Source organism: Myxocyprinus asiaticus, chromosome 25 (assembly GCF_019703515.2).
Source record: "Myxocyprinus asiaticus isolate MX2 ecotype Aquarium Trade chromosome 25, UBuf_Myxa_2, whole genome shotgun sequence".
Lineage (NCBI taxonomy): Eukaryota > Metazoa > Chordata > Actinopteri > Cypriniformes > Catostomidae > Myxocyprinus > Myxocyprinus asiaticus.
Window position 1 is genome coordinate 30,696,838 of NC_059368.1, and position 11,662 is coordinate 30,708,499.

The 11,662-nt window shown below is 38.2% G+C and overlaps 1 protein-coding gene across 3 annotated transcripts in view; it reads right to left on the reverse strand.

Moving 5' to 3' along the window:
- Nucleotides 1-11,249, reverse strand: part of LOC127415930 (disabled homolog 1-like) — a 296,379-nt gene extending 285,130 nt beyond the window's left edge. For all 3 annotated transcript variants that reach the window (XM_051654946.1, XM_051654944.1, XM_051654945.1), the window contains exon 1: nucleotides 11,094-11,249. The gene's annotated coding sequence lies outside the window, so the exon portion shown is untranslated. The remainder of the gene's footprint in view (nucleotides 1-11,093) is intronic.
- Between the last annotated feature and the right edge of the window lie 413 nt (nucleotides 11,250-11,662).

Below are 11,662 nucleotides of genomic sequence, written 5' to 3' on the forward strand. Positions count from 1 at the left end.
ATTAAAGATGTAACGCCAGGGTGTTTCCTTTAAAGAGCTCCGGCTCCACTTATTCCACAATGAGAGTGCTTCTGTATTTACTTATTTTGTATTTTTGCACTGTAATTCCCTCATACGTTTTCCTCTCCTCAGTCAGGTGTGAATTGTAGTGCTGCTCTCGCGCACCATCGTAAGAGTTTAATGTGATCTCATGTAACATTAAATGAGATCAAACGACTATTCGACAACTAAAATTTTTGTTGACATTTTTTTATTGTCGATGTTGTCGATAATGTCGACTAATCGTTTCAGCACTATTTTACACATAGATAACTAATACTGGCATTACATTCATGCTTTTTAGCACTCCTGTGATTGCAGTTCAAAATAACAGAACTCACAATTTATGTACTATAAAGTATGTACTTTATATGATTAAACTTTACAAATTCATACTATGCATATGACTGGCAATTCCACAGAAATGTAGTGTTGGTTTCGAGTCCACCTTAGTCGAGTTCCAGTCAAGTCCAAGTCTTTAAACAGTTAAGTCCGAGTCCAAAAGGGGCCAAGTCCAACTCAAGACTGAGTCGAGTCCGAGTCCGAATGAATCTGTTCATGAATCTGAATTAAAATTGAAACCGTAAACTCAATATCAATATTTTAAACTTATTTAAACCTTCACAACTCAGAAAAACTATTTGTCAATATAAATGCAACAAAAACACGTTGCATTTCATATTCACATTTTATGATTAGTATCCTGCTGAACACATTTTAAAGTGGTTTCAGAATGAAAGCATATGCTTTAGGTCAAGGGTGTAGATTTGTCTTGGACATTGGGGGGGGGGGGGGTTGCAGTGTGAAGCATGTACATGTTTCCATTGATCATGGTATAAATATTGGAATCTATGCCCCTGTTTAGGTGTATGAAGACAAAACTGTCCTTCAACACACTTCTTATTATGTTCTGTTGACTTGTTGATTTTTCCCCACCACTCAAATATAGACTAAAGAAAGTGAAAGCTGTGTTAGTCATTACAACTAGAGTTATTATAATTTTGAATTTTAATTTAGTTTTTGTTTCTACTTAATTTTCAATTTGTCCATTCAATTTAGTTTAGTTTTATCTAAAATTATGGGTGAAAAACATTTAATGTAATAAATTAAATACATTTAATGTGTTTAAAATATTTAATAAATGGTAATATTAAAACATTTAATAATGCCCATAGAATTAAACATAAAATAAAAGCAGAAAAGGTCAGATACCATTAGAAATGTATTTCTATTCTACTACACTTCCCTAAAGATAATATATATATATATATATATTTTTTTTTTTTTTTTTTTTTTTTTATGACAGAAGAGTAAAGCATTGATTAGACAATAAAATTTTGGCCTTAGAAGTTAATATATTGTTTGTTATCATTGACCATAAGCCTATCACTGTTCTACACTCGACAGCAATCCATTGCTAATTTAGTTTGTCAATCCGTCCGAGGTAGACAGGACGTGTTCTTGACTCTGTCTCATTGGTCTATGTACACATGTGTCTGACAAATGCTTTTGGAGTGACTTACTGTGGTTGTCAAGTTTCACTGGTTTACAGTGTCTCTAGCCACAAATGGTGTTTTTAGGACACTGTGTTATGTTAAATGTAGTTTGAAACTTTAAAAAACATGTTTCAAGAGCCCTACATACTGCTATGCTCTGTCTAGCTGTCATTAAACATCAGTCGATGTTGCTTATACAGCTGAAGCTGCACTGATTGCCCATTGCTGACTGTGACTCACAAAAACCTGAAGGTGGTACTTTAGGCTTGAATTGCTTCCTTGGTAGGAACATTCTGTATAACTAAATTTTTCGTACAGTGAGGGGGCTTGATCAAATGCGTTATTTTTGTAACTGATTATTTTTATATAATCAAATTGCACTGATTCAGAGCGTTAAATCGGCAGCATTACATAAGGACAACTGATCAGTAATGCATAAACTGTGCATGATTAGGCCCTGCACAGAATTTCCTGCACTAATTATGAGAGGAAAATCTGCATAATGCTACATAACGGATTTAAATATGGTAAAATGTTTAGAAGTGAATTTACTACACAGAGGTGAGAACACCACTTTTAATGGTAGCTAGAAGCATTATCAAGTAAGCTAAAATATTTATAGACCCCATAAAATTGTGTACGTTTTTTGACGTTTAGTCCATGTTTGTTAGTTCTGAGGTCATCTGAATGCTAATGGACTCCTATATATTGACAAAAAGCACTTTTAGCAGATATATGCATTTAAAATGTACAGCCTATCAATTCCAGGAAAATAAGGCAAAAAATATTGATGACTCATGTTGTTTGCCAGTGCGTATAACCTTTTTTTTTTTTTGTTTTTTTTGTTTTTTTGCCAAATAACATGCTCTCTTGAATAGGAATGTCCCCTACCCCTAAAGCATAAACACAGTGCCACCTAGACTAGCAAGACCAAGTAGAAAATCATGGTTTTGCCAAGCTGTGATGTAAACTAAAGGCTTTTTTTCCATTTACAAAATGACAAGCCCTCCAATATGTTGGTACAGTATGTTTCAATAGGAAATACGTCAGGACAGGAAAGAATATTGCACTCATCAAACCATTCCATGAGGTCTTTAATAAAACAAGAATTTGTAGAACTTAACATGTGCGATACATGATTCTGTGGAAATTTGTGAAGCTCTCTGCGGAATTCAGCAAACACAGATTTTCAGCACATTTCTGTAAATTCCACTCCTCAACAAGACAAAGGTACTATATAGATGATTGATTTAAGCAATTAATTTGTTCTTTTAGACAAAGCCCAGTTAACAATTCTGTGTACCTCATTAAACAGCAGAAGTGCCATTCCAGTGCTCAGCTACACTCCTGGCTTGTCTTGCCCTCAGGCTAACATCTGACAGACAATACCACCAGCTGGCAGCATACGCACATCGTCATATCACTGACAAATCTGCGCTGACATTAGTAGAGCAAATCTGAAATCTTTACTGTGCATCTATATCTATATGCATATGTAGTTGTTAGTTTGTGTATGAAGTGTCAGATGAAGTGTCAGTGTCAAACTGCCAAAGCTTAAACAACATATTGTTTCTCCCTCGCTAGGGCGCATTGCAGTACTCCACTATGGAGAAATACAGGCTTTTCATTTCGGCTTGATAATGGTGCACAGAGAGGCCCACGCATACTAATAAGTTGAAGCCCACTCTGATATAAAAGCTGAATGGGGCCCCACTGAGCAGGTCATTCTGAATCTGTCTTTCCCTCACTCCAGTGGATGAAAGAAAACGGATTAGAACCAGACGAAAAAAAAAAAACAACAAAAAAACAAACAGTAAGAGCAGAATTAATCAAATCAATACAATTTGTTGTAAGGGAAAAAAAGCAATTTGGGCCCATAGGTCAATGGACTTATGGGGAGAAATTTGTTCCTTCTGATTTTCCTGCTAATTATTAACCAACCAAGAAGAGAGGGTTTTCTTTCCTCTGAAAGCAGAAGTGGCACTTAACTGGGATAAAATAATATCCCTGACGCCATGCGGACAACAACCCTTTGCATAACTCTTCGACTGTGTTGACAGAATAAAATAAATTTGAAAAAAAGCAATTGTAATCCGTGACATCACTTCTTTTGTGCACGTGTAAACAAAGGCGGGAAATAAAAAAGCAGGCAGAATTATTTTAATTTATTTTCCCTTTCCATTATTTTATTCTTATCTCCATGCTTCTTTGCATCGTTGTCTTTAAATGTCAGAGGAAAGTTGCAATGCAACTGGGGTCAGCCAAAGGAAATCATAAAATACTGTAAATGAGCACAGAGTAGCGTCTCAAATAAGAGACTGTCCCAGGAGACAAGTTGAAGTGCAAGCGTGTAGGGAGGTAAATGAGAAAGTAGAAAGAATAGATTTAATTGAGGTGTCAATATCCTGAGACTGTTGCATGGGCTGCATGTGTGAGGTTCCCCCAGTCTTTGTTTCCAATACAGCACATCAAACTCACTCAGGATTGAGCCTCTCGTGGGACTGAATTATCAACCATTGACTTTTTGTCTGATTTTTACTCCCTTTTGTTTCAAGGGGTAGGAGTCAGTGGTGTGTTACATTCCACTATACTGCAGTTAAAAATGGGACTGCATGCCCATTGAGGGAGAGTTAATTCAGCAGACTCTAACTGAAAAAAATACATAAATAAAAAATAAGCATGGTTCTTTGTTCGTAGGTCAAGGGAGATATTTTGAATTGAATAGTCAGAGGTGGAGACTGGTTATGCGGTAAATAAAAAAATAAAAAAGGTAGAGGAAGAGAGATGATGTGAGAAGGATACATGGCCAAGACTTCAGACCCCGAAACCGCTGCCTGGTGCAACTGTTATGCAAATTGTTTGTTATGTCCTCGAAGGCAGGTTCAATAGGCAAGAACAAAAGTTCAGGGAGAAACTTGAAAAAATACATCAACAGAGGAGTGTGGACATGGAATAAAGAGGCTTGTAAAAGCATTCTGAGCTTGTGGTGTGACTGTGTGTGGACTGATGTTTCATTGTCATTTTGGACTCCAAGAGCTGTGCAGACATATTAAGGAGATTGTGGGGCAGATTAGCAGAAGCCAGCATGGCATTTCAGCATGGGGCATGCAGAAAACTTCTGCTTGCATCTTGTACGGCCTGTATACAAACACAACGTACTGTATAATATAATAGGTCTTAAAAGACTTATTATATTATAATATATAATATAATGCCCCTTTTCTTTAAAAAAAATTAAAAATAAAATAAAATAGACAGAAAGAAAAAGAAGGCAGAAATGTGAAGCTTATCATTTTATAAAAGCACCTACATTAATTATTCTGTTAAAACTTGTGCATTATTTGATCTGTAAATTTGTTAAAAATTTTATTTTTTTTGAGGCGAACTACTGTTTAAGGAGGATTACAGGGTTTATGGCATTATTTCATCATGGCAACGGAGTATATAACTTTACACAGAGAAGACTAGTAAGCCTTTTTTCATGCTAAAATTATGTTAACACATATAATGTTTACATCTTGTGACTACTTTTGAAACAGTATTTAAGGACTGGCCCCATTCACTTTCATTGTAAGTGCCTCACAGTAAACCAGATATTTGCTTTTTTGTTTTTTGTTTTTAAACAAGGTAAGAAGTCAAAATTATTTTTTGTGGTAATCAAATGATATCACAAATGCTGTAAATTGAGTTTAACTTGTATTAAACCAGAATATTCCATGAAGGAAGCATTGTATAATTAGGCAAGTAGACGGTGTGCAACGGATTGGAACGAAATACAGTGGTCTCGAGATGTTGTTTTTATATATATATATATATATATATATATATATATATATATATATATATATATATATATATATATATATAAACATATATAATATATAAAATATCTAGATATACGCTGCAATGCTATCGTTACGATCATCAAAAGAGTGTAATTAACCGTGTTTAGAACACCTGTCTCTGCAAAACATTTGCTAAACACGTTTTATTATCATTTAATGTAAGAACTTTGACTCGTTAATGGATATTATTTAATAAAAGTGAATGTTTGTCACTGACTGTAAACCTCCCTGCCCTGGGTGCCGAAATGTTTGCGTGATGTAATACACACCTGCATCTTGACGAAATGGGAGTTGAAGATTTCTGCAAGTTTCCAAGTTAGAAGTCCGACATAAAGTGTCATTCCGTTGCACTTTCCCCAGTTGAAAGGTGGAAATTCCGACTCTCCGAGTTAAATGGAATGCTTCATGAATCATCACAGAAACAAAAATACAGAGCATCGCGGCTTTCCCCACAGGAGCGAACACTTGGGGAGACACACGTGCACACACACACACCAGGCATGTGGCAGTGGACTCAACGCGCTGAAGCAGCGCATATACAGCAGGTGAGTGTTTTAACAGAGTGCAGCTAAATGGAACAGAATACAGCGTCTTCAAAACTGAACTTCAACTTAACACGCATATTAAAAATGTCATGGTTATGGTGTCTCCAGTTAAGTCAACCGCGTTTTGAAAATAGACGGTTCAGACAGTCACTAAAAAAATGGGTGCGCGCTTACTAGGATTACTACTGTAACCCGAAGGAAGAACAGACAGACGCGCGTTGTGCACATTCTTTCATTGAGTTGGGCAGCGAATCTTGATGACATAATGACAAAACATGATGCATTATATTTTGATTATGCAATCTTTTGTACATTTTGTAACAGATTATTTTATAACTGCCTATAATAATGCCTAGACGATACACCAGAACAACAAGATGCAATGCAGCAGCCAAAGACGTTTGTCAGACGTGTAATTACATATACAGGTAGGTACATGTCATTGCCCCTCGAGTACTCAATTAGTAATTAGTCCGAGTACTCGAGTAAACAAAATGACCAAAATGCTGGCACCAACAATCATCCATGCGATTATCGAATCAGCCAATCATGTGGCAGCAGTGCAGTGCATAAAATCATGCAGATACGGGTCAGGAGCTTCAGTTAATGTTCACATCAACCATCAGAATGGGGAAAAAATGTGATCTCAGTGATTTGGACCGTGGCATGATTGTTGGTACCAGATGAGTTGGTTTGAGTGTTTCTGTAACTGCTGATCACCTGGGATTTTCATGCACAACAGTCTCTAGAATTTATTCAGAATGGTGCCAAAAACAAAAAACATCCAGTGAGTGGCAGTTCTGTGGATGGAAATGCCTTGTTGATGAGAGAGGTCAACAGAGAATGGCCAGACTGGTTCGAACTGAAAAGTCTGTGGTAACTCAGATAACCGCTCTGTACAATTGTGGTGAGAAGTATATCATCTCAGAATGCTATTCTGAGATGCGGGTTGGTGCTGTTCTGGCGGCACGAGGGCGACCTACACAATATTAGGCAGGTGGTTTTAATGTTGTGGCTGATTGGTGTATAAAAGATAAAGTAGTCTGCCTTTGTCGACTACTTGAAGGTTGACGGACTACTGTACTAGTAACAGACTAATAATGACACATTCCTGAACTACTCTACACAGTGCACTTATAGCTTATCATAGAAAATCACTTCAATACACATTACCAATATGCAAAGCCTACAGCAATGACATTCTGTGCACCTCACTATACATCACTTTTACATCTGGATTTTAAAGTAGAAAGCTGCTGAGGCAAATGACTAGGCCCTCAGGCTCAATGTTATACTCAGCCAAATGCTGTCCAATGGGTGAGCTGATTTCAGAGCTCTAATTAGCAGAAGCAGATAATGTCACACAGAACAGACAGATCAATACAGAGAACGAGGAACGGCAGTCGATGCCTCCTCTCTATACAGGACAGATTTCCGAGAAGGGACATCCCCCACGGAATAGCTCTACTTCAGGAATCCCTAGCACCTCCAGCTCTTATGAAGACACCAGTGGTAACATGTCACCCTGATTATCTGAGTTCTCCATTTTGTGCTTTCTCACCACAACAAACACCTCACAACCTGAAGGGCAACAAATACAACAACTAATCAACCTAAACAATGCTGACATTCACTGGGCATCATTCATGAAACACGAGAATTACAAACTATTGTGTAAATCGTAAATCATAAAACCATTTGTGCATAAATTGTTGCATTGAATTGAATATTACTTTGTACACAAGAATGGTTTTGCAAATAATTTGCACAGACATTTGCAACCTCTCACAGAATGAACGTTACTATAACAATTTTTGCAGACTGACATTTATGTGCCATGCTCTATGTTTCACCAAAGTTTCCTAGTGAAATTAACACTAGAGGGGCTGCAACAACTGTGATTTACTCACTTTCACAAAATTCACGAGGACAATGGCTGATTACGACTTTATAAACACTTATTTTTCGCAATATTACACACACACTGCTTTGTTATGATATTGAAACACTTTTACTATAATGCATCATTTGAATAATGATACATTTCAATGCTTGTATTACAGACTCACCTACATTTACACACTTATTCCAATGTCATTAGTTTCCATGGTAGAGGGTTTCACCTGATAAAGGGTTGAACTTTGGACTTGGAAAGCCATGGTTCAAGCCCAGCCAAGCACGTGAGTTGACATGTGAGACAAAAGTGTTAAAGAATTGACACAAAATGACACAAAACGTAATTTTCATGTCACATTTGATTTTTCAACACTATCGGTTAGGTTTAGTTTAAAGTTTTAGGTTAGCGAGGTACATTTTACTCATTAAATCCTCCATCTAAAAAATTTAAAAAAGAAAGAAAATGTAAAAATCATGTCTGATTATCACACAATTTCACTTTTTTTGGCACCCCCTGCTGAGCATTTCACTGAGAAACTGCAGTGAAACGTGATGAAGCATGTGATTCCGTTTTGCTAAACTGTTGCCACGGTCACGTAATCTTCATGAGTCACATTTGGGAGCCCCTTCTTTGCAAACAAGAAATAGGTTAAGCAACCAAATAATGAGTCCAAGAAATCCTGTAACTAAAACAGAAAAGTAGAACAGCAAGCTGGTTTGGCTTGCCATTAATCTCCCGCAGGTCAAACAAACATGCATCAGTCTTAATTTTGCTGAAGCACACTGTTACCCAGAAGATGTGTCTTAATATGAACCTTGTCTCTCAGTTCTACATTACCTCAAAACAAAATCCAGCTTGTTGAATGAATAAATGAACACAGTGGAGAAAGCAAAACAATGCTGGCACTAAGGTTTCCCACACTCTGTATTTCATCTCCATGGAGATGCAGTGTTGCCTGCTGGGCTCATTCAAGCAGAAAGGGGAAGGTCTTCTCGCCGATAAACACTGCGCAGACCACCATCACCACAGTAATGATAACCTACAGGCAATATGGTAGCATAGTATGTGTACTTTTTGAGGGGGTGTGCCAACTGGCACAAATTAGCAAGATTTCCTGATTAAGGTAGAATAAAACTATTTATGAGCCCCAAGGAGCACAATTGTATGTATACGTTAAGCTCTGCGTACTGCAGTGCTGATTGCTTTCCTATTAATGCACTGCAATTTCAACGGAGTATCAAAGATGCATCTATCTATCTATCTATCTATCTATCTATCTATCTATCTATCTATCTATCTATCTATCTATCTATCTATCTATCTATCCATCCTTCTATCTATGTATGTATCTATGTCTGTCTGACTGTCTGTCTATCTATAATTTAAGTAACTGTATGGAAACAAAGAATCAGTTTTAAATAGCATTCAGCAGGAAATAAATGTAAATTAGCCACATTGATGTGTCATATTAACACATTAGGCAATGCACTGCTGTCAATGAACACCTGACACCTGGATCAGAGCAGGCAAAAAAGAATGAACATTTGCCAGAGTGATTCACTCAGTAAATAAATATATAAATTGAAAAGGCCTATTTTTAAGATCTACGTGTTTCAATTTCATAACACAATTCAAACCAATTGAATTGTGTTCATTTTTTACTTTCTTTTAAAGATTAGGCCTACTCAGTTCAGATTTGTGGATTTTTTAAGTGAAACTGAAATGCGTAAATCTTGGGTAAATATATATATATATATATATATATATATATATATATATATATATATATATATATATATATTTACTGTACCCGGTACTCAGTACTAAAGTGTGAGAATACAAAAGAGTCAGCACTATATTACAATAACAGATTGAAAAGTGCTGCTTTTAAATCGGTAAATGATGGGGACTGTATTGAGGAGTAAGGAAGCTCTATATGTACGCAGGCTATGTGCGTTGCGCTAGACACTCAATATAAAATAGGAAGTATGTCATGATTCATTGATGATAATTAAACACACACACACACACACACACCCTTTTTTTTTTTTTTTTTTTTTTTTTTTTTTTTTTAAATCACAGAGGCACGAGCATCTTCATTAACAGAAACTCCTGTCATTTGCGCTCAATGAGGGACGCGCGAGTGTTACACGAATGTAATTCGGTGCCTTTTTCCATTTCTACTTAATAAACGTTGGGAACAGTTTTCACCCGTTTCAAAACTACCTTCACTCACCAACCCCAACTGTTGTTCCACAGGCAGTCAGAAGAGGATGTTCTCTTGTCAAATCACATCCTCCTCACGCGCTCTCGTCTCTACCGGTTTTAAACACTGTGGGAACATACTCCTGCAGCGCAACCGTTAAAAAAAAAAAAAAAAAAAAAAAACGGTAAGTAGAGACGAGTTAACGCGGTCGCCGGTGCGCTAAAGCAGTTCTCTGATTCTTCGAGCGCGAATAACCGAGTTCTCGCCGCCCGGTGGTTCCTTGTCACACACGCGCGCGCGCACACATACGGACAGTGCGATTGATGCGGGCTTCTGCAGCCGCGGAGCCCCTGCGGACCGATCACACTGCCTGAAGTGAGGTCCCTTCCATGAATCCACTCATACACAATCTACCTGTCTAGTTATGTGTAAATAAAATGACATTACATTTTAAACAGCCCATGCACCTGCTCGTGAAACGCTTCAGTAGCCTATATGGGAAGATCGAGCTAGCGTGTCTTGAACTCGTACGGTGTAACCAAAGCAGGGATTCCGTACGGTCGGTGCCACAAAACAGTTTCTGTGTAGACTGAGTGTATTCCTACAATAACACTAACAGTGTGTAGCTATATACGACCTCTGGCCATCGGTTAATGGGTACAGTGTTAAGTATGAAGCATTGTAGTAAATCTCAGTTGATCAATATCCCCCGCGCGCTTCGCGCAGGGCAGAACATGGATGTCAATGCAGCAAACGCCGCTCCTCTCCAATCACTCCATATGCGCCTGGACGCATGATCACCGTCAACTCGTGGCACGTTGGATCGGCTCATTTCGTCCGCAAAGCCGGGATAACCGTTTAATAATATCTTTTTAATTGCTTCACAAGAAGCGTGAAATCAATCATCCGAAACAACTTCATCACCAAAGCGCTGAAAGATGCCCTCATGTTCCACATGGACAAGTTTCATTGCAACAGCATCAGCTCCGTTTTTTCTTTCCATATGTCGTCGTGAATCGCATCACTATGACGAGCCACAGCCAAATGCACCTGCTTTAATCTTACCTTTAAACCGGTGCGTTCAGGTCCCATACTTCTCATTATAAAGAGAAAATATCCACGCGCAATCACTCCGTATCCAGTCTCTACCGCGGTCCTCACGTCTGTAGAAGAGCCGTAATCCACTTTCCCATGCCGGGGACAGACAGCCACAGACCTGGACTACATCCTTTCAATCGCGCACCAAAACTGATGAGATTTGTGCGCTTCTTTTACCCCTTCCTCTGTTCTTTCTCTCCTTTGCTCCAGCTGAAGTTGCCTGGTTACCTCTCTCCAAAGCGCCGCTCCCGCAACCAATCACGAGCACGAGGGCGCGTTAACCCGTAGAGCGCCGAGCTGTCCTGGTTTCTCGGTTTCAGGGGAAAACGCAAGGAGTGGGAGGGGTGAGCGTGAGTTTTAACGCCAAAAAGCTAAGATGCGCAAAACAATATAAAGACGGATGGAGAGAATAAATGAGTGCATGTAAGAGAGGGATGCGTATAGGGATGAATGTAGTTATTTGTGGAGACGGAAGACGCACAGCACTTCATTTGCGCATCAGCACGACAGCAAAAGTGTGCCATTAAGAACAGGTG